This window comes from Crinia signifera, chromosome 3 (assembly GCF_055691185.1).
Source record: "Crinia signifera chromosome 3, ASM5569118v1, whole genome shotgun sequence".
In the NCBI taxonomy this organism is placed as follows: Eukaryota; Metazoa; Chordata; class Amphibia; order Anura; family Myobatrachidae; genus Crinia; species Crinia signifera.
The window spans coordinates 237,763,839-237,786,955 of record NC_139219.1 but is presented as its reverse complement, the minus strand read 5'-3'; the positions used below and the strand labels follow the sequence as shown (position 1 = coordinate 237,786,955).

Genomic DNA, 23,117 nt, shown 5'->3' with positions numbered 1-23,117 from the left:
TATTCAGGATTGTGACATTGACTGTGGCGGTTTTTATGTATAGGCTGTAGGGCAGCAGCCCCCCCTCTACATGGGCTGCTGAGTGGCAGCCCATAAAAACTGGGTATCGCACATGCGCAGTACAAGGATTATACTGTGCATGCACTGCCCCTGGGACCCTGAATATACCTCTGTGGGCTGCTGTAAAAGCTGGGGGCCAGCACATGCGCAGTACAAGGATTATACTGTGCATGCACTGCCCCTGGGACCCTGAATATACCTCTGTGGGCTGCTGTAAAAGCTGGGGGCCAGCACATGCGCATGCGAAGTACCGTAGAAGCTACAGCGCATGCGCCGGTGGCTGGGACCATGATTGGCGGCAGCAGCAAGGACCACAAGCACAGCGGTGGCAGCAGAGGGGAAGGCCCGCACAGCAGCAGCCCCCCTCCTCTACAAAGGCAAGAACCGCCCCTGGACATTGATGAGATAAAAAGCAACATACTTTTTTGCCTTTAAGAAAATTGCTGCTTTAAGACCTCCATGGATTATTTGATTAATTAAACCCCTAAATTGGGTCATGTTTAATTGATAGACAAATACAACACTTACCAATATCATGGCAATATTTCAAGCTTATGTCGCAAATTGGTTTTTTGAGTGTATTATGGAACAAAAGTGTTCACTGGGCATTAATTTATAAACTTTAGCAGACATGATTTTCTGGTTTAGATTACTTTGCAACATCGCTTCACAAGACTTTTCCCTGCTGCTTTATGTAATGACAAGATTCAGTCTTGTAGAATACATAATCAGTGAACTTGACCTGCCACAGCTATTTTAGCTTTCAGGAAACCTTTGTTTGATCTTGTCCTCTCATCTTGTGCAGAAAAACTGGCACAATTGGCTTTTCTGCAGGTAAAAAAGGAACAATAATATCTCATGAGTAATATAATGTTAGTATGTCCAAATCTCTGCCTCCAACATGACAGCAGTCTCCATTGCACTTTCAACAGCAGGGCATCAACGGCTGTTTGCCCAGGGCCGTAAAGAAACAACACCACTGTGGGGTCATTGTTGTATATGTAAATTATGTTTCTGTGTTGCCTAATGTGAACTGGGGGCTACCACAAGTTAGTTGTCTTGGGGCCTTCACAAACATTAATCCAGTCTGGCAGTCTTTGTTCAGCTTCAATACCTACTGATGGTCATCATCATTATGGGGGTTATTCTAGTCCATTCTTTCTGACAAAATCCTTCTTAGATGGACAAAACCATGTGCACTGCGGGTGGGGCAGATGTAACTTGTGCAGAGAGAATTAGATTTGGGTGGGGTTTTTCTTCAAAGTGAGATCTATATTGAAGTGTAAAATCATGCACTCATGCACTATTGAAGTGTAAAATCATGAACTAGAATAAACCCCTATGTGAGCTAAATGCTGACAAATGAGAGATGAATTAATTTTCCTAGTATTGCTTGTCTTTACAGTATGTTCTCCAAAGAAATCTCTCATGTAATCTGCATTTACCTGAAATGAGATTATTTTTGTGTCGGTTGTGTATAGGACTTCTATGCCGAATGGAGTATGTGCTTTTAGTATGTTTTGTCAGTGGTTCTCCAGACTTGCTGGAGTTCTCTAATTTGGAGCAGAAATACCACAGTGAATTTAAATGATTATAAATCGACAGCACTTGTGTCGCAGTTGCACTGTGCAGGAGACAAGGTACCTTAGAGATCGCACTCACAGTGATTTATATTGGCAGTCAGGGGTGGTTACAGGCAGTGACAACAGTCAGGGGTGGTTACGGGCAGTGACAACAGGGGTGGTTACAGGCAGTGTCAGCAAAAATCGAAAATCAAAAAGCACCTCTGAGTGGGAGACACCTTCCCTGTTATAGCCAAGTAGGGGTAGCTGTTCAGTTATGCTAGATTAAATTGTATATACAGTATGTGCTGTATCCTCTTAGAATGTAGTGTTCCCTCTTCTGTTTTCACTATACAATTATGTAATTGGCAGATTGTAATGATATACTTATGTATTTAAGTTAATTTGCATACCTGTCTTTATCTAATTTGTTTACCTTGTGCTGTGATCCGGTGTGTCCTTTGCCTATGTAGAGTGCTGAGGAAAGCTATTAATAGCCCTCTTTGCTGTAAAGTGTGCACTAAAGGTCATGAAAACGTACTTGGACAACCAGAATATTGACTGAAGGGAAATGTACTGTAATAAAGTGCTTAAAGTGGTCCTAGAGAGGTGGTGTGGAACTCATCCCACTTAGCCCCTCCCCTTTTCCTACCTGACATCGGGGTTGCCATATATTAATAAGTGCACATATGAATTACACAGGTTCTTGACTGCTTATCAAATGTAATGACAGTTGGTATGAACTCTGACACCTCCCAACCATACCAACTGTCATTACATCTGATGAGCAGTCAAAAACCTGTGTACTTCATACATGTATGTGCGCTTATTAAAAGAGATGATCTGGCAACCCTGCCTGGCATAGGTAATTCCCATTGCCCCTTCTCTTTCCTCTTTCTCTCGCATGCATAGCTACTTACAGTAATGTTTGTACAGCAGCCATTATGTGCAATGCTCTCCCATGTGCAAAACTTTCCACTAGTATGTCTCCAAAGCTTTAAGCATTCCCTGAGCATTCACTTCTACCAGCAGCTTATCATATTTGAGAACATTACCTCTATAAGCTATTCTACCCAATACAGTCCACTTACAACTTTACATATTTTCTCTTTCTACACTTACACAACCCACTGATCCCTCACCTGCTGTAGCTCTCCCCCCTGACACCGCTTTTTTCCTCACACAGCTCTCCCCCTGACACAGCTTTTTTCCTCACACAGCTCTCCCCCCTGACACAGCTTTTTTCCTCACACAGCTCTCCCTCTGATACAGCTGTCCCTAACACCCCCAATCCAAACTCACTCTCCGAGCCTGCTCGGGTATTCCCTCCCAGATTCGGAGCACCGTTCTCCGGACTTTGCGAGATCCGGACCCTATAAAGGAGAGGGCGGCCGTCTAGGAGAGTGAAGAGGCAACGTGTGCCCTGGCCCCCTGCCTGCCCACCTGCTTGCCAGCCCGCCTGCTGTCCCACTTATACTAGTAGTTTTTACTACTAGTATATAATATAAACAGTGATACTGCTGTAGTCCAGTCCAGTGATAGACAGCACTCGGTGCTGTAGTGTGTGGACAGTCCAGTGATAGTGCTGTGCTTTATAGGCCAGTCCAGTGATAATGCTGTGCTGTATAGGCCAGTCCAGTGATAGTGCTGTATAGGCCAGTTCAGTGATAGTGCTGTATAGTCCAGTCCAGTGATAGTGCTGTAAAGTCCAGTCCAGTGATAGTGCTGTATAGGCCAGTCCAGTGATAGTGCTGTATAGGCCAGTCCAGTGATAGTGCTGTGTAGTCCAGTCCAGTAATAGTGCTGTATAGGCCAGTCCAGTGATAGTGCTGTATAGGCCAGTCCAGTGATAGTGCTGTATAGGCCAGTTCAGTGATAGTGCTGTATAGTCCGGTCCAGTGATAGTGCTGTATAGGCCAGTCCAGTGACAGTGCTGTATAGGCCAGTCCAGTGATAGTGCTGTATAGTCCAGTCCAGTGATAGTGCTGTATAGGCCAGTTTAGTAATAGTGCTGTACAGGCCAGTCCAGTGATAGTGCTGTATAGTCCAGTCCAGTGACAGTGCTGTATAGGCCAGTCCAGTGATAGTGCTGTATAGGCTAGTCCAGTGATAGTGCTGTATAGGCCAGTCCAGTGATAGTGCTGTATATAATAGTACAGTCCAGTGATAGTGCTGTATAGTCCAGTCCAGTGGAAGTGCTGTATAGTCCAGTCCAGTGGCACTGATGTTAAAGTCCATTAGTACTGCTGCATAAGTCCAGTAATGCTGCCGTTAAAGTCCAGTGATACTGCTACATAAATCCAGTCCACTGATATGATGTTATTTTAATCCATATAACTCTTTCTGGTTTTGCTGTGTGTGCGTGTGTGTGTGTGTGTGTGTGCATGTGTGGTTAAGCTGAGTACACTCTCCTGTGATGCCCACATACAAAAAATTTCAAATAACACCAAAATAAAAGGGTTATTTTAAATCCGTATAATTTTTTCAGGCTTTGCCATGTGTGTGTGTGTGTGTGTGTGTGTGTGTGGCAATCTCCTGTGCCGCCCGCATACAAATAATAAATAACCTCAAAATAAATAAGTTACTTATTTTTAATCCGTCTAATTTATTCAGGCTTTGCCATGTGTGTGGTACACTCTCATGTGCCGCATATAATAAATAACCCACACTGGATAGTTATCCGGACACTCTCGGCGGGATGCTATATAGCAGAAATGCGGTAAAAACCCCGTTTTCGGGGTTTCTACCGCATCTCTATATGCTATATGGCGCCTCCGCAGTGTCAGCGCTGCGGAGGGAATCGCCAGCTAAAGCTGGCGAATCCCTGCAGAAGCCTATGGGCTTCTTACCGCAGCGCTGTTTGAGGGATCCGTCACGGATCCCTCCCAGCGTGCCCTGCGGCCGGCGCCGGGGTCTGCGCATGCGCAGATGGACTCCCGGGTCACAGACCCGGAAGTCCAGTGCCGGCACCGCATCGCAAGGGACAGCTCTTACCGCAAGAGCTGTCCCTTGCATGAATAACGGCATATGTTATAGCATATGCCGTTATTAAAAATGCGGTAGCCAGCGATAATGGGCGCGGATGTTACAACATCCCGCCCTATGGGAGAGGGGTGGTGCTGTATTAGATATTTAATTGCAATGAAGAGTAAACACACTGGAGTAAAACAATGGTGGTTTGTGGAAGGCCCAATTGAAATATTGCATCTTTTTCCTGCCAATACTGTATATTACATGGTTGTAAGCTAGTAATCAGGGCCCTCCTACCTATATCAGTCTGTTACTAGTACTACCGAGTTTGTTTTATCACTGTTGTTCCATTTGTAATGCGCAACAGAATATGCTGCACTATATAAAAAACTATAAAGGTACTTATGTAATATCTGTGCTCCCATTTTGCTTAAGAGACTGCGTCCCCTCGCGGGGCTCGCTGTGCTCGCCACGCTTCGGGCACGGTGGCTCGCTGCGCTCGCCACACTATATAAAATCGACTCCATGCGTAGTTGGATAGTAGGGGTATGAAAAAATGGGGTGCATTTAACATGGGAGCCCAGATAATACATAAGTACCACTATAAATAATAAATCATACTTGCCTACCTGACCCTCTCCATGTGGGAGAAAATGCTCTGTTTCTGGACTTCCCTGGTAATGTATGATTGCCATCACCTGTGGGGGGCTAGGTAAAGGTGTGTCACCACAGGTGATGGCAATCATACATTACCAGGGAAGTCCACGATCAGAGCATTTTCTCCCACCTGGAGAGGGTCAGGTAGGCAAGTATGTAATAAATGGACTGTCTGACATGCCAACTTAGATACTGTCACTGAAGAAACAAATATAATCCTCCACCATTCTTTCAATGGAGACAGCATCATATGCAGTGACAGTCAACATGTCTGCCATTGTAACGGGTGTGTTTTGAAAATATAGTTTTCTCCGGCAATTGCCGGAGAAATAAAAGAAGGAGATGTTGATATTTCACATTTCACTTGAGCTGACCATTTTCTCACCAACAGCTCTTTGCGCCTCTGCAGATTTGTGTACATCAGAAACAAAGATACAGGTTTACAATACCCGAAAAGGGTGGTCAATTTGTTGAAATCAGATCACTGTATTTTGGGCACTGTACTTTATCCTGTGGCCAAATTAAAGTGATCTGATTGCAACAGATTGACCACCCTTTTCGTGCTGCATGCCCCTTTCATTTTATGGAATAAAATTATCCTCCGCTATCAAATAATTTGTGTCAGAAAAACATAGGACTTTTTGGAATTTGCAGTTATTTGTCTCACAACATAAATTACCCCCTACAATTAATTTGTTTGCGTACAATAATACATGTGGTAAGGGAATACCGATAATAAGCTCCATTTTGTCCTGTCCATATCAGGTGTGCTGCTGCTAGTGTTGTTAGTTAGCTGTTGCTATGCAACCTGGACTGGGATTTCACCTGCATTGAATCCCTAATTAGCTGTGACCCTTTATTAGGGTTTCGGACCAGTTGCTCCCTTCTGGTGATATTTCCTATTCCTGTTTGGTCCTCAGTGAAGAAGGCATTTCCTTGTCATTGTGAAGTCCTCTGAGTTCAGTCTCCAGCCTGTTTCTAGCCGTGTGTCTGCAGTCAGGCTCCATTCCCAGTGCAACCTGTCCGAGTCTGTTTCCCTGTCCTGTCGCAACCTGTAAGCAGTTGGTGAAAGTCTGCTGGCTCAGCTCCAGAGGTCCTGCCGGTGCCCGCTTCCTGAGTCATCCAGCGGTACTCCTTGATCCTGTCTGGTCACAGCTAAGTGCCTTTCCCATCTGGTGTATATGCCATCTCTTACATTCATCTGAGGGGAGTGTATTTATCATCCTGCACCACATGGGTTGTTCACTTATATCATTAGTGAAAGTGCTGCATTGCTGTATATGGGGATCTGGATGTGATGTGTAATGTGTATTATTAACACCTTCATTCATTGTTGCATTTACAGTCATTTGATGGGAAGCAGTATCCCCATTTCCCATCTAACTACTTTCCTGAACTGACCTACTTAGGGGTCACCCTTTGGTAAAAGTTTGTATGTTGGACTGCTGGAGGATCCCTTCCCATGGGATCCCTTCACATTTTGGTTTTGTTTCCCATTTTTCTATGGGTTTTAGTTAGTGTTCCTCTTGTCCACTCTGGAGATGGCGAGTACCTTGTCTTCTGACCAAGTCCAGGTGGCACTGGAGTTGGGGCGGACTTAATTTGCCACTTCAAATGTGGCTATTATTGGTGAAGCCTTAACTCTGCAGGTGCCGTCTCTCTCTGGAGGTATTAACAGAGTCAGGGTTGGGATTGTGGCCATCCTTACCTCTATGCCCATGGTTATTGTCAATTTCTCTTGTTGCTCCTATGTCCCATATTCAGTTTAGGTTATGTAATAAATCCTTATCATCCAGCAACTGCTCCAGGTACCCCATCTGCTATAGTTCCCTGTTCTATTCCAATAGAACAGGGGTTAATCTTTACAGTCCACATGTGGGTGGTTAAGTGGACAGTGGGTACAACTGCATTAATGACACTAATGACAATTTTTTTTTTAAATGTCCCTTGTACAGTCTGGGAATTGCTTGTCTAGTAAAATTGAATCTTTCTAGTGAAATTGAAACAATCAACTGTGTAAGTCACATTGCACTAATGGTGAATACTGAGTGCACATCTAACATCACCATAGTTGCTATGGCCTCAGTAATCTGCTTTGCGACTGGGTGACTGCTGTCATAATTCATCTTCCTTGTTCCTTTTAAAACAATATACTGTAGTATTCCAAAACAGAATTATTTTCCCACCAGCCAAGTGTAGTTACCACACAGTATTGGTAGGGTCAGGCCTAGACATTGCAAACTGTGGACACACTTGGACTCTGCTTGGGGATATCTGAATGTACAGTTAGTTCCTGTGCTTGCCTTTAACAAGCTTTATTTTGAGAACATTTTTAGAGAGGGAAGAAGGCTTCCATCTCCATATCCAAGAGAAGCTGAACCACCAGTCATGAACATAGGTCAAGGTTTCCTTGACACTTCCTGTTGTAAATAGCATGTTGCCAAGTAAGTATTTCTCTGTACATAGTTAAATTTGTTTAGGATTGTTAATTATTACGTTTATTTTGTTATATTTTAAATTCCCTTTATGACATTGTGCATCACCTTACCATGTTGATGGACTTGCACGTCAGTGTCATGACTGGTGCCAGTAGCTTCAGTACTAGTAGTAGGAATTGTTTCCTAATATTTTATTCTTTGTACTTCATTATGTACACTGACATGTGAATGTGACAGAAATATTAAAATGAGATGTTTTTTCCCCATAATCAAATGGGCAGGATAGAGGCAAAGTCAGATCTGCAAAGCTGTGTGCACTTACGCACTGCAGTAAAACAACTCCTCGTTGATGTCTTAATGCTACTTTCTGGGGTTTCAGGTCCAGTAGACATCTTGTTAAGATGACTACACATGGGATCTTATTCAGATCTGTTCACAATACAAATTTGTTCGCAAAATGGGCAAAACCATGTGCACTGCAGGTGGGGTAGATGTAACATGTACAAAGAGTTACATTTGTGTGAATTATTTTGTTTCTGGGCTGGGTAAATACTGGCTACATTATTTTTACACAGCATTTTAGATTTCAGTTTTAACACACCCCACCCAAATGTAACCCTATCTGCACATGTTACATCCCTGCTAGGTTTTTTTACACCCTAGACAAAAAAGCTGATTCACTCCCCTGTGAGTTTGGTGCAATGAGTAGCTGCAACACGCCCGCGCCTCTACCCTCCGCCCTCTATGCCCGCTCTGTGCTGTGGCGTGAGGTTGGGTGGGCAGGTGTGAGGTTGGGCGGGCGGATAGAACCTGCACCACCTGGTACCAGCTGAACAAAAAACGCCCTCCAGCAGCCAGAGCTCTAGGCAGCTGCCTAAAGTTGCCTAATGGTAGCGATGGCCATAGTTACATGTGCCCCACCTGCAGTGCACATGGTTCTGGCCATTTTGAGAACAAATTTGTACTGTGATCAGATCTGAATAAGGGCCAAAGGGGCAGATGTATTAAGCTTTAACAAGAGATAAATCCAAGAGTGATAAGGAGAGATAAACGTCCAGCCAATCACCTGCTAACTGCCATGTTACAGGCTGTGTTTGAAAAAAGTCAGTAAGCAGGTGATTGGCTGGACGTTTATCTCTCCTTATCACCCCTGCATTTATCTCTTGTTAAGGCTTAATACATCTGCCCCTAAGTGTGAGATGGAAATTATAAGTGTTTATGTTTTTATTCATTGGGGTCAATAGACTGATACAGATAAACTTCATTTTAGTGTTTAAGACTATCAGGTCCTCCTAGACAGCTAAAAGTTCTTTAACTTTTCCATCTTTAAGGCAAAATTAAATGAAAGCATAATCCCTCCTATCGTACCACTTTGCAGATGCTGACTGCATGTTGATGCCGTTCTCCCGGTTCTCTGCACACGCTCCATGCTGCTTCTCTCATCATGTTCACGGCATGCTGCAGTGCCACTGCTAGATCTGCCAGGTGTTTTTGCCGCCCACTTGTGTCGCTTTCCTGATATTATATTGTTTGTCCTCCATTTGCTTCAATACATAGCACCACTGTGCTTATTCAGCAAACAGAGCAACTTTTTTTTTTGTGGGGGCCTAAATAAACCAATTATTTCAGCCACAGTTATGGCAGACCCTGTCACTGAAATGATTAGTTTGTTAAACTGTGCATGTCCTGTTACTACAAGATAAGGGTGGGTGGGTGGGAGAGGTTCGGTATGATTTACCTACAGTCAAAATACCGACAGCAATTGACCGATGGTCAAAATACGACATCTAAAATATAGACAGGTCAAAAATTAGACACATGTTTTTCATATTTTTTTGGGTCTGTATGTTGACATAGGTCGACATGAACCATGTGCTTCGGGCACGGTGCCTCGCTGCGCTCGGCACACTATTATATTCCCCCTCCATGTCCACTTGGATGGTAAATTATGTACAAGTCGGTTTCAATGAAAAAAAATAATTTAGGTATTTTGACCTTGTCGGTATTTTGATCGTCGGTCAATGGTTGTCAGTATTTTGACCGTCGGGATTTTGATTGTAGGTAAATTGACCACATCCCTGCGGGAGGACCCAAGGACAATTCCATCTTGCACCTATTCTCTTTGCATTATGTGTTCTTTGGAGCATTTTTTTTGTCAGTTTTTAAAACTGCCATCCTGTCTGCCACTGCAGATGGGCCACGTGTTTGTGCCACCCACTTGTATAACTTAGCATTGTCATCCAGCTACCTCAGTGCAACCTTTTGGCTTAAAAACAACACTAGAGGTGTGATGTATTCAGGATAGACTGGAAATGAGGGGAAATGAATGTTATTGAGGTCAATAATAGTGTGGGAGCAAAAAAAAAACCACCAAATTCTGCTATTTTAGCGTCTTTTTTAATGTTTTTTTAAAGAAAATACAGATTAAAAACAGGAAACACAACAAAACGCGAAACCCAGAAGGATGGTGTTTTGGAACCAATCCAGATCCAAAAACACTACAGAAGATACAGATCCAAAACACGTTTCATGAAATACTAAACGTGGCCGGTGCACATCCCTAGTTTACATGTACTAACAATAATTGCACATTTATTATCATATTAAAAAGGAAGTTCAGAAACACCTCTAATACTGCTAACAGAATACTGAGAAATGCTTCAGAAACTGCTTAGTCCAGAATTACTCGAATCTGGTGCTAATGGAACCCTAACAGCGCATGTTTCCAAATCATCCAGCTGGAGCACAGGTACTGAATGTTGTTAATTGACTGTCTTAGACAATAGATCTAGCGGTTGTGAATACCATGAAAACACGCAGTGTTAGGATTCTATTAGGACCTAGTTTGAAAAATGCTGGATTAGCAAATACTTAATACAGATAATTTAGTTTATAAGACTTGCCAGTAACAAGGAAAAGATCAAGGAGCAGGTTTGATACCCAGGATCAGAATAAGCAGATATTCCCGGAGAGAGGAGACATGATGACATAAATCCCACAAAACAGAAAGCAGCTTTTCTCTGTCTGAGGACATTATTAGCTCCATGAGCTTCAGCTGGAAGTTAGACAATCACTTAAGTCAACAATTGCCACCAGTGGTAACATTTTAGAGTGCAGCTTCCACGTAGAACTCCACAGAAGCCACCAGTGGTGGATTATACCCAGTGCTATTTTTGTAGGAAAATAGGTTCAGGAACTGTGGGCAGGCAAAAGTGATGTAGGCATAGCTACCAAAGGGGCGGTGCATCAACTGTTGAACTTTTTTTACACATAATGCCCTCAGCAGTGTCATAAATACACAATGCCCTCAGCAGTGCCATATATACACAATGCCCCCAGCAGTGTCATATATAAACATAATGCCACCAGTAATGCCATATATACACAATGCCCAAATGCAGTGCCAGATAAATTATGCCCCCGACCCCCCCCCCCCCCCGCCAGTGGTGCAAGTCTAAAAAAATACTCAGCAGTACTGTGTGCAGGTGCTGACCCTGTAAGCTAAAAAATGGGTTAGCCAAATGGGGTGCGGCCAATGAATATGGGGGTGTGATACACATATGCCCCCAATAGTACAGTGCCAGATACACATATTCTCCCAATAGTGCCAGATACACATATGCTCCAACGGTGCCAGGTATGCCCCCCACAGTGCTAGAAGCAAATGTATGCCCCTCACAGTGCCAGGTATGGCCCACAGTGCCCGTTATGCCCAGCAGCAGAACAATTCACCCTTTTTGCTCCTGCTGCCACTGTCTGCTGCTGTTGAGGAGAGTCCGGTGTCCCCGTGTTGTCTGTCTCCTCCGCCGATGCTGCTGCCGCTTCCCTTCGGAGGGGAGGAAAGCACATCATGTGTCTCTCCTTCCCCTCACTGTGTCCCTGTGACTGGGTTGTCAGTCAATCAAAGCTTGTGGGCCTGCTCCTGATTGGCTGCCGGCCCATTAGCTCTGATTGGCTGCGGTTTTGCGAGACAATCAGGAGCCTGCCCGCAAGCGCTGATTGGCTGATGGCCCAGTCACAGGGACACAGTGAGGGGAAGGAGAGACGTGCGTGCACTCTCCTCCCATCCCCTCAGAAGTAAAGTGGCGGCTGTGTCACTTGGACTGGCGGAGGAGTAGACAGACTGCAGGGCAAGCCACAGAGGACCCGAAATGCCATTCCTGATTAAGTCATTGAGCTTTAGGAATGGTGTTCCGGCCCAAAAATAGCCCTGATTATACCTGTGGGCTTCAGGACTGCAGCCGTCCCAGTAAACAATGAGTGAAACAGTTGAAGTCTGTGACTCCAGTCCATGTTTCCTTCCTCTTGGACTGCCAGATCAGGCTGCAATTAGCAGAGAGATTGCTTCCTGTAGGAAGCTACTATTCCCTGCCAGATTGTCGGACCAGGGGTTTGCACATGCGCATGGTCCCGGAGCCAGACAGTTTAATTCTGCAGGTGCTGTTACCCAACCGGCTGCAGTCCCCTCCTCCTCATAGGTAGGAACATGGTCAGCAGTAGCCACCACCTCCTCTAAGGCAAGAGAGCCATTGAAAGCCACTAATGATTAAAGTGGACAAGCAGTGTAGGACTGTGACAGTGTTTGTGTAAGAGAGAATTTAGACTGTAATCTCCAATGGGGCATAAACATTTTTTATAAATTACCCACAGTAACACTGAAGGAACCTATTTATGAAGCTGTATGGTTCCATTATTAATATTCGTCCAATCTGGCTTCCAAATATTTAACTCATTTTCAGAGTTTGCATTTTTAGATGATGATAGTTCCCGGGAGCACATCCTTCCTGTTACAGAAGGAGAAAAGGGATCCTTTCAAATTCATCCAACTCCTTATGTACTCTCTGTGTGCATGTGTCTTGGACCATCTGAGCAATAGCAACTAAAAGGTGGACTATTAGGAAATCTCTGCCACCATTTGAACACCTAAAGTGGTTATGATGAGATGTTCTTAGCTGCAAAAGTGATTAAACTCCATTTAAATGTTATTGTATGCATGCTTGTTAAATTGCTCAGAATAGACAATAGAAAAGTGGCTAAGTTGGAAAGCAATGTGCCAGCATATCTCACTGTCCTGCATAAACTTCCTGCTCAGTAACATACCCACTTCCTGGGTGATTGCACTTAATAACTGTGCCGTCCAAGTTACGATCATTTATTCCTTCATCTTCTTTTTTGGTGTGTGTGTGTGTCATCTTCAGAGCAGTACTAGGCACTATAAAATATTAATATAGAGCTGGCCATAGATATGCTGTGCAGGGCCTGATTAACTAATAGACTGATTAGGCTGCAGCCTGGAGCACTGGGATGGTGCTGCTGAAGTTGGGGTTGAGCAACATCTCATGAGGTGTCCACTCAGAACTGCGTTAGCAGCGACGCCTTCTGGGGTTACTGATGTCAATGAGTCAGGGACTCCGGGATGAGGACACCCTTTGATTGAGGCCATTGCCACCATTGCCCGCACTGCTAGGGTGGTGTGTGTGTGTGTGGATGTGAATGGAGCTGAGGCCTGAGTCTCTTTTACACATTTTTAGCTGAATATAATTGAAAAAATTAGTGTTGGGGAGGCCACTTCTATATTAACCTCGGAACCCTTATTTAGTCCCTGGCTGTGTGTTCAAAAATGCAGATCTCCACCTCGACTTTGAATAGCATACATTTCTGTTAACACCTCCATGACATGTCTTTGGGACTCAGGGATGCCCTGTTGTCACTCGAGTTGCTTAAAGTTGTGTTCGCTTGTCTATGAAGATGTCTGTCTTTGTATTGGTAGTATATGCACTTGGTTTATGCTACATTAGTAGCAGTGTGTACTGTATTTGAACCTGCCCTGTGACTAGGACAAACACATACCGGTATCTCCTAACAGATGATTTTACTAATACTGTAACTGCTTATCTGTTTGAGCTAGCTAGCTATGTGTGAACATGACCTTACTATACTTGGCCAACATTGAAAAGCCACTTCCCTCTCATACATTCACGTTTGCTTTCTGATGATATTTTTTCCAGATTTCCTGTGAAAACCGTCATAGTACTCATTCTGCTTCATGTCCTCTAAGCATAGTTTAATCTTTTTTCTGTTAGGGGACAATTCAATTAATTTGTGGCCTAAGTGGCTGGGAGCTATTCAATTTCTTTCCCTTGACTAAGCCCAAGGCTTGCATTTAAGTAGGGTCATGAGTGCCAAGTATGCTGTAACTGCATTGAGCCTGTCAGTTAGCATACGTGAAACCGCTTAACATGGTTAATGCAGTTTACTCTTGGCCAAAATGGTGCCTGTTGTGGGAATTCATTGAATAGCTCACGGGTACTTAGCCGAGGACCTAAATTCCCCCTAATTAATTGAATTTCACCTGTAGTTATTGTTTTCAACATCTAATGTGGGCCATACCATCAGCACCGTGATTCACCGATGCCTATCTGATTGGTGGACATCGATCTGGAATTAAGGGAAATTCAACATGTTAAAAAATCCCCAACTCAGTGATCGTGATCATTTTTTGGTCAGGATAGGTGAATCAGAGATTTCCAACATGTTGGATCGCTCAGATTCTCCGCAGAACAGGTAATGATTCAATTCATCGCAGATGAAGGTAATGATGCAATTCATCGCAGATGAAGGGCCCCATCAGGTTCTGAAGTGTCAACTTCTTAGTAAATCTTTTGACAAGTCTAGTTGTTTGTAAATATATGTACTTGTATTATCATTATAGTAAACTGTCTGCGTGTTTATTTACAACTTTTATATGTCATCAGTCATATAGATGTGGAAAATGCCTAAAACATCTGTGCAATTAAATATAATCTAATTCCGTACATAATATAAATACATTTACAAAGGTAAAATGATGAATGGATTTCAGAGGGATATAATGTATCTTCTGCTAGCAGAGTGTTAAAATACATTCTATCTGTGCATGTAAAACACTATGGTGAAGCCTGATTCTGTACAACCAGAAACATACATATATGTTAAACAAACAAATCTATTGTTTATACATAGTATATGAATTGGTTTGTTTCTCAACAGACTTTCACTTACCTTTAAATTGAGAGAGCTTTGATATAATAGGAGTCATCAGAGAGGAACAGCTAGTTACCAAGGAGACTCCCTGATGAATCAGAGAGACGGACTGGTACCAGAGCTTCACATTCTGTATCAACCTAATTCAAAGGAGCTCACATTTTTACACTGGATGAGACTGTGTTCCAGGCATTCACAGAGCATGGCTTTCTGCTGACAAATAGGACTGTACCTTTATGTTCTGGAGCTTTGTTTTGACTGTGGAAAAAGGTCAGGGATAGGAGGAAGAAACCTTTTTTTTCTCTTTGGGAAAAGAGGAGAGAGAGAGAGAGTGCGATAAGAGATTTTCTTGGATCGAACTTGACTGTGTGAGAACAAATACATTCCAAGGGCAATGACAGGCTAGCTGGAGCAGAGTAAGGTGGAGAATGAGATTATAGATGTTTAACGTGGATATAAACAATATGATGCAGTGCCCAGTCAGGGTGTGAAGCAATTCCCTTTTTGTTTGCTGCAGCATATAGGATTTGTGTTTTAAGTCACGGATCTTCTGAACATCTGATTTCCCTATGGATCACTGGATTAGGTCTCAATGGGTCAACCTCATTTCTGAATTCTTCAGGCACATACTGGTTTGCTAAGACCCCTCGGAATGTATATATAAATAGGATTTTTTTTTTCTAATTTCATATATTTGTATTCGGCATAGAATATTTGGATTTCTACTGCAACTATTGTTTTTTGTGAAGTGACACACTGACTGTACTAAAGACATTGATGTGATTTGTCTGATGGAACTCACATTTTTCCTGACAGGATACAAAAGTTACTTACCCAGTGCACAACTATTGTAAGTCTGCTACGGATGAGAGGAATTCTTCTTTCCATGGAGCAGATTCACCAGCCAGCCTACACAACAGACACAACGATCAGTAAGAACAGAAGCCAAGAAGCTTTCAAACATGCGGAAGTCAGGGCATTGTAACATAAAGGTAGGCAGAACATTTCTTTACTAATCCCACGGTTTGTATTTTAGCATTTCTGTCTCCTTTCATTCCAATTCTTGATTTGTATTTATGAAATGCATGAGATTTGTTGGATATATTTTCATTGAAATCATTCTTTTTATCCGTCTTTTTTAAATTCCTTATTTATTATAGTCCTTAAATTGCATCTGGTTTTCAAAAAATGATATTCACAATATCCCTTAGACATGTGGCCTACAATATGTGATAGAGATAAAAATTTTATAATGCTTAAATAGGTGTTATTATTATTATTTGTGGATCTCAGTCATTTATATTGTGCAATGCCCTCCACAGTGGGACTGCATTGTTTTCACATTCTGGGGTCAATTTTTTTACAGCAGCGTCATTGGTGTTAGTCTGCAAACCAGGGGTGACACCTCTCCTGCAGTGTCATTTTGGTGCTGATACTGTGTACTGTTCTTTCAGTGTCAAAGCTGTGGAAGACAGTCACATAACTTCATGAAATGCAAACTATAAAATCACCAAAAATGCTAATATTCCATAGTATAAATAAAGTAGGTGAAGAAGATTGTGTCACTTTAATTTATGCAGTAAAACTGCCTGCAGCAGAGCAGAGGTTCTTAAACTATTGCGGCCCAGGACCTATTGACTCATTAAGATGGCTTTGGAAACCATGGTTCAGTGGCAATCATGAGATATTAATCTCCTTTTAATTACTTTCTAAGATAAGTACTGTATAGTATATTTATTACAATAAATGTTAGTAAATGGAGTGTTTGTACTAAATAATCATATTAAGGGGGGCATTTAGGTAAGCACAAGGTTCTGTGATGTGTGGCTGCACAGCTTGTGGGGAATTTACGGTTGGAAAACATCTCTATTTTTTTCCACACCTCTAAGGGGTGCATACAAGTCATGTAAAGTTTATTTCTCTAGTTTGTTAGTAATAATGTAATATATGTATGCAGACTTTACACATGTATACGTAAATGGTTCACCTTTACTAACCACGTGTTATAATGGATAAAAGAAAGAAACACAGGAATGGTAGACAATATGAATGTAAGTAAATCCTACTCTGAATTAGTCTACAAATATCACAATAAAATGAGGATTGTAGAAAAGTGTTCCTGGTGATGTGGTGTTCTCCTTACCTGAATAATATGGTTGCCATAAATAGAATATTCAAAAACACATGAATACTGCAGATATTGCATGGATAATCTATGGTTTCCCATTATAGGCTCTGGCTCAATACATTGTTTAGTTTAGAGGCCCTGCTGCATCATAGCACAGTGGTTGACAAGCCTACCATGAATTCACAAGTGTGAGTTCAGGTGAGTGCTCACTGTACAACCTCTGAGCATTCCTGGTAGAACTTCCGAGCAGAAGCGCTTCTGTGTTTTGCTTCTTTGACATAATGATTTCTGGTGGCACATACTGTATATCACTGGTTGTAGAACCTGGTCCCTGTGGATATACTAATGGTGTCAAAAGCATAGGCCACTTATATGTAACACTTACACCATCACATAGTAATTGAGGAAAGTACCAGTGCTTCTTAAATGCATGACTATAAAATAAAACCAAGTGGACTATTAGTCCATGAAGCACTTTGTCATTTCAAAGCTTTCAGATGAATCTGCTCTTCCTTGAAAACCTCTTTGTAGTAATATTCTCACCCCCTCTCCAGTGACGTCAATGGCCAGCTTTCTCCAGTGATGTGTTGGCCAGACACGTGCAGATCCACTCTTTAAGCTAGATCTCTGAATGACATTGTGTCTGGCTTGCTGCGTTGCTCCTGCATTCTGAATAAAATCATAATCTATCCGATTCAGTGGTCATTTTGTCCCCAAGTACAGAGCCATTCAGGATAGTTTGGGCGCAAGCAACCAGAATGTCCTCTTTTGTTCTGAATAGAATGTTACAAGACTGAGATGAGAAGGGTCAGGACACAGGTGTCGAAAAGGACACTGTGAAAAGCTTCATGATTTTAGTTGCATTTGCCATGCATTACTTTCAGGATGAGCGGTTACCTCATATAAACTGATACATGAAAAAAAAGCATTGAGTAAATATCTGGCCTGCAGTGCTTACAGTACCAAGCGCTTATCAAGCCACATGCCTGTTTCATAGACTACACTACTTGATTACTTTATGGACCCCTGAAAAGATACAATTTAAAAGTGTAGGGGATGGAAGCAGGGAGGGGACTGTCTTCAATTGACCCTGCCCATCACTGTTGCCGCACCTACTTTATAAGAAAGGGGAATGAGAGCCAGGAGTGTGGCCTGCTCTCCCTCACACTCCTGACAGGGAGAAGTCTCCCAATATTTCAGGAGAGTTTGCAAATACGCTCATGGCCTTAGAAAAGTAACCACATGAAAACCAAACTACACCTGACCTAGCAGGTATGTTAACAGTAAAAAGGTTACAATAATGTTAGGTTATTACCTCTTTTTTATAATTATGTGCCAGGTTATTACATAAGGGCCTAGGAGGACTCTCTTTATTACATGTATCACTTGAATGCTGCCGCTTATTCGCTGAACTAGAATAAGGCCCTATGTGCTGTTTTTATTATCCCAGTATATAAAATGGGGAAGTAACAATAAAGCCATGAAATGTTGCATAAAATATGATGATGAACATTTAATGCATTTTGGACTCATATTGATGGTCATAACTCGTTCTTTTCAAAGACTGATCTTTAATGGGCTCTACAATTGTACAGTAAGCTGTATGTTAAGTTGTCAATGATGTTGACATAGTATATAATGCCTACATGTCTCCATTTAACTGCTATTAAGCTTGTACCGAATTTGATGGTTTTTATTATTATTATTATTATTATTATTACATCTGCATAGATTTTTGTTTTGTTTTTCGCTGTCTGCTTTGAGTAGAATGTTATGCATTTCATTTACCCAGCTTTTGACAATTAGAAATAAGGCTAAAAAGAAAAGAGTTGATAAATATACTGAGATCTTTGTGCATTATGGCAAATTGTAAAAGCTCCTTGCATAATAAAAGGAAAGAAATAATCTAATTTGCCATCTGTGATTCTGTTATTGAGATAGTAGAAAATATCTCCATTTCAACACAACAGTAATACATGCTAAATCAGGCTTTTTTAATAGTTATTGCTCAGTGGCTTCAAAAACTTGATATTTAGTAAAAACACCCCAAAGTGTTCAATTTGCCCTGGTAGAATTCAGAATCTAAGCGGGTACCCTACACAGAACTGCCAAATGATGCCTGTAATGGATGGAAGCACCATCTATGCAGACAGTATGCTGGCATCTAGAGGGTGATGGAGCTGTTCAGATGTAGAAAGTCCTTACAATTCTTACATTATAAGTATTATTGTTCCAAAGTCTTTAAGGAAGCACAGTAATACCCAACATGTACCTTTCCGCAATTTCCAGCCACAGCAATAGGCAGAGAAAGCTAATCTGTTGACCACAGTGGGACCATAGCTTACTCATAACTCACAATTTTGCAGGTGCCTGGAATGCGGGGCATTGACACATAATGGACATTGCATTAGGCTACCATCTCACCTTGTACAACCCCCCTACAGCCACCCTTTCACTTGTGAATGCACCAATGGCCAGTGCAAAGCAGCAAGGATTGGGACAATACAGTCTTAAACATAACTGTGGGACATAGCCATAATGATGGTTGCATTGTATCCTAGGTGAGACTTCCAGGCAGAACAGTCTTATATCAATATGTTATTTTAGGCATGTTCCATTACAGGATGAGTATCCCTTATGCAAAATGCTCGGGACCAGAAGAATTTTGGATAACGGATTATATCCGTATTTCTGAATATTTTTATATTTCAATGATGTATCTTGAGGTATCTTACATGTATGTTGTTTAAACACATCAAACACATGAAATACACACAAATATATTTTATTTGTGCATAAAACAAGGTTTCAAAACATGAAACAAAATTTGTGTACTATCTCAGATACAGGTTGAGTATCCCCTTATCCGAAATGCTCGGGACCACGAGCATTTCGGATAAGGGATTTTTCCAGGTTTTTGGATATTTTACTTCTTAACATACTTACCTGGTCCTCCAATGGTCTCTCGGCATCCACGGCGACCTTCAGGAGCTTCTTCAGCGGTCCCAGGGGTGCATTGCGCAAGTTTGCAGGCCTGCAATGAACTCCTGGGACCACTGAAGACATTGAAGATCCTGAAGGCTGCCGTGGACATCGGGGGACTTGGTAAGTATAGAAAAAGGGGCGGGGGGGGGGATATTAGAAAAAAGCACAGTTTTTGGAATATTTTGAATAAGAGATCACTGGATATGGGAGACTCGACCTGTACCGAATTTAAATGCCAAGCAATCATTGTCGTTACATATCATGTCCTCGGTAGTGCTGTTACACTAGTCCTTTTTTCAAGGTATACCTTGAAAAAGGACCTAATACGGTCCGAAACGCGTTGGTGAGGAGGGAGCACCTGTTAAATTTGTCCAAGGAACTTCTTTTGCCATTTTCCATCTGCAAGGCAAATCCTCCTCATTCTCTAACCCGGGTGAGTTGAGGCGGATGAAAGAAGTTCCCCATGTTTTTGGACCTTTTTGATTGACTTTTAATACTTGTGTATATATGCTGGATATCTTTATCTGGAAATAAATAAACCCTTGTTTTACGTGTGACGAAATTGGAGTGTCTCTTCTATCTGGGTTTTGAGGATCTGAAATTAAGGACCTGAAAGAAACCTATATGTGCATATAGGGCATAGCTAAAAGGTAAGCCCTATTCATTTGGGGACGAGGGACCAGGTGTGGATCTGAAAGATACCGTTACATGCAAATAGGGCTTGGGAAACAGGTCAGTGACACAGATTGGGTACTGTGTATCTGCCCCTATATCCCCTTGTCAAGCTCTTTCTTTCTTCCAGTTAACCACCGAAATATTGGTGAATACGATTGAAGAAATTTCTACATTACGACAGTCTCTACCTTTTGTGTATAAATGTGTATTTTGGTGTGGTAACCTTGGTAAAGATTTTGCGGCAGTCCAGAGGCGTAAACTATTTCCAAATCCTTTTTCTATAAGGTACAAACTCATTGGGCAGTATTCAATGAGCAAAATCGCTCTGTGCAGCGAATCCTGTTTAGGATTCGCTGCACTGTCGCCATGTTCCTGGAGCCTTTGCTGCCAGCCCTCCCTGTCCCTGTATTCCATGCCGCAGGGGCTTGCTGCCCCTGACGACGAATCTTAACCCCTGCGGTGGACGCCGCAGGGAGCCGGGGGATGGTGGCAGGCAGGGAGATGGAAGTCTCCCTGCCTGCCCCAGAATGTATGTGGAGGGTAGGAGGGCTCCCTGGGACCCAGGCAGCACAAGCTGCCCCACGGGAGAGCTAGCAGGGGACCGGGTAGAAGCCTCTAGCACTGCTCCAAATCGTGCATATGTAATGATCGGGAGCAGTGAATATATGAATATATAATGAGCGGCTCTTGGCTCCCGGCCCCCTTATGTGTAAAAAAATTATTTTTTTAAATTAAATATATATTCATGTGCTGTAAGCACATTAATAAAAATAGCATGCCCCTTCACAGAATAAAATTCCTGGGGCGAAATGTAATAGGGTGCGATTTTTAGACTAAAAAAAAATCGCACCAAATCGCACCTTTAAAAATCGAATTTTTTGCCGCAAATTCGCATATGTAATGAGATGCGAATTAGCGGCAAAAAATGCGATTTGCCGTGATTTCGGGCGATTTTTAGTCATGAAAATGTGCGCATTTTCAGTCATGAAAATGTGCGCATTTTCATAAATGCGATTTTGTGCAAAAAAAAAAAGTAAAAAAAAAAACGGCGTGGGGTCCCCCCTCCTAAGCATAACCAGCCCCGGGCTCATTGAGCCGGACCTGGTTCCAAAAATACGGGGGGACAAAAAGCATAGGGTTCCCCCGTATTTCTGAAACCAGCCCCGGACTCTTGGACCGGTCCTGGTTCCAAAAATACGGGGGACAAAAAATCTGGGGGTCCCCCGTATTTTGAAACCAGCACCGGGCTCCAACAGCCCGCGGTGTCATGCCACAGCCGGGGGACACTTTTTATACAAAGTCCCCCGGCCAAAACATGAGCACCGTGGCTGGTCAGCCTTGGACGGGGTACCTGGAGGAGTGGGGACCCCCCCAATAAAGGGGTCCCCCCCCCCAGGCTTCACCCGTCCAGGGCTGAAGCCCGGGGCTGTCACCGGCGTCCGTGGCCAGTGGACGCCGGCCTGATAGGGTTAAATCCATCATACATATCATTACATTGCTTTTTACCGGCGAACTACAAGTGCCAGCAGACCTCCCCCGCATGCTGGGACTTGGAGAACCACAAGTCCCAGCATGCGGGGCATTAATGGGCCCGCTGGGACTTGTAGTCCACCTGTAAAAAGAATGTTTATAAAAAACACACACACAGAGAAGTACAAGTTTATTACACACACACACCTCACTTTTACACCAGCATACTTACCATTCCTGGATCCAGCGCTGGTCTGGCTGCTTCTCAGCCGGCTCCCCCCGCACTGACAGGCAGCGGGGAGAACCGGCTGTCTCCGTTGCTTCTAACAGCCTCTGTAGCGCTGTCCGAGTGCTACAGAGGCTTAGAGCGTGATTGGCTGAGCTACAGTATGCGTCTCCATGGAGACGCATAGCTCAGCCAATCAGGACTGAGCTATGCGTCTCCATGGAGACGCATACTGTAGCTCAGCCAATCACGCTCTCAGCCTCTGTAGCACTCGGACAGCGCTACAGAGGCTGTTAGAAGCAACGGAGACAGCCGGTTCTCCCCGCTGCCTGTCAGTGCGGGGGGAGCCGGCTGAGAAGCAGCCAGACCAGCGCTGGATCCAGGAATGGTAAGTATGCTGGTGTAAAAGTGAGGTGTGTGTGTGTAATAAACTTGTACTTCTCTGTGTGTGTGTTTTTTATAAACATTCTTTTTACAGGTGGACTACAAGTCCCAGCGGGCCCATTAATGCCCCGCATGCTGGGACTTGTGGTTCTCCAAGTCCCAGCATGCGGGGGAGGTCTGCTGGCACTTGTAGTTCGCCGGTAAAAAGCAATGTAATGATATGTATGATGGATTTAACCCTATCAGGCCGGCGTCCACTGGCCACGGACGCCGGTGACAGCCCCGGGCTTCAGCCCTGGACGGGTGAAGCCTGGGGGGGGGGACCCCTTTATTGGGGGGGTCCCCACTCCTCCAGGTACCCCGTCCAAGGCTGACCAGCCACGGTGCTCATGTTTTGGCCGGGGGACCTTGTATAAAAAGTGTCCCCCGGCTGTGGCATGACACCGCGGGCTGTTGGAGCCCGGTGCTGGTTTCAAAATACGGGGGACCCCCAGATTTTTTGTCCCCCGTATTTTTGGAACCAGGACCGGTCCAAGAGT

At 43.2% G+C, this 23,117-nt stretch overlaps 1 protein-coding gene across 5 annotated transcripts in view; it reads left to right on the top strand.

The window, feature by feature from the left end:
• KCNMB2 (potassium calcium-activated channel subfamily M regulatory beta subunit 2) overlaps positions 1-23,117 on the top strand; it is a 521,316-nt gene that overhangs the window by 228,855 nt on the left and 269,344 nt on the right. For 2 of the 5 annotated variants that reach the window (XM_083177718.1, XM_083177719.1), the window contains exon 2: positions 15,527-15,702. The gene's annotated coding sequence lies outside the window, so the exon portion shown is untranslated. Of the gene's footprint in view, positions 1-14,646; positions 15,703-23,117 lie in introns of those variants that run through there. The other 3 variants (XM_083177721.1, XM_083177722.1, XM_083177717.1) reach the window with 2 other exon arrangements.